Genomic DNA, 907 nt, shown 5'->3' on the forward strand with positions numbered 1-907 from the left:
ATAAAGACCTAGAAATAGAGGTAACTCGAATGTGGAATCTAAAAACAGAAACAATTCCTATCACAGTAGGTGCCTTAGGTATAATAAAAAATATTCAGACAAATACATAACAAAAACACCAGGACTTACAAATATATATAACATACAGAAAATTGCACTACTGGGCACTGCACACATCCTACGCAAAACACTTTCAATACAGTAACCATAAGAGCATCACAGCAAACCACAGCACATACCCAAGGCACACAAAGCTGCGCTCGGTAGTGAAGTGAAAGCACGTTATAAAAATAAAACTACTGAACAATAATAATAATAATATAATATTATGTTAATAAATTGAGATATGTCAGTTTAAATCTCCCTTTTCCTCTTATTGTATATTATGTATATATTCACATTTGTAATGGAGAAAAAGATTTTTCTACTATATTGGGTATTAAACAGTTAACCAGTGAAAATTGGATGTGTTACATCTCTATAAGAGGAGATATTTTTCACATCCCCTAAAAGAGGAGATACATTTTGATAAATTTAATGCTGGCTTTGTTTATGTTGTTATATTTGCATATGTTTCTCATTGTGAAGCAAATACATGTTTAAACATTAATTTTTGCAGCTTTCAGTGCTCCGCAATATTTTTGAGTTTCTATTCCTTTACACAGGAAAATTGAGATAAAGAAGCTTAACCAAAATTAAAACTAAATTTTGAATTAAAAAGAGTTCTAATAATGTAACAGTTATTATAAGTGTTATATATCATAACCTGTCACCAAACCTCACGTATGTCAGTTGAGAGGAAAGAGTGCCTGGTTGACATTGTATGTGTCAAATGTTCATCATAGACTAGTTACTTCAACTCACAGTTGTCGTAATGGATATATATATATATATATATATATATATA

The sequence above is a fragment of the Octopus bimaculoides genome, chromosome 2 (assembly GCF_001194135.2).
Source record: "Octopus bimaculoides isolate UCB-OBI-ISO-001 chromosome 2, ASM119413v2, whole genome shotgun sequence".
Taxonomy (NCBI): domain Eukaryota; kingdom Metazoa; phylum Mollusca; class Cephalopoda; order Octopoda; family Octopodidae; genus Octopus; species Octopus bimaculoides.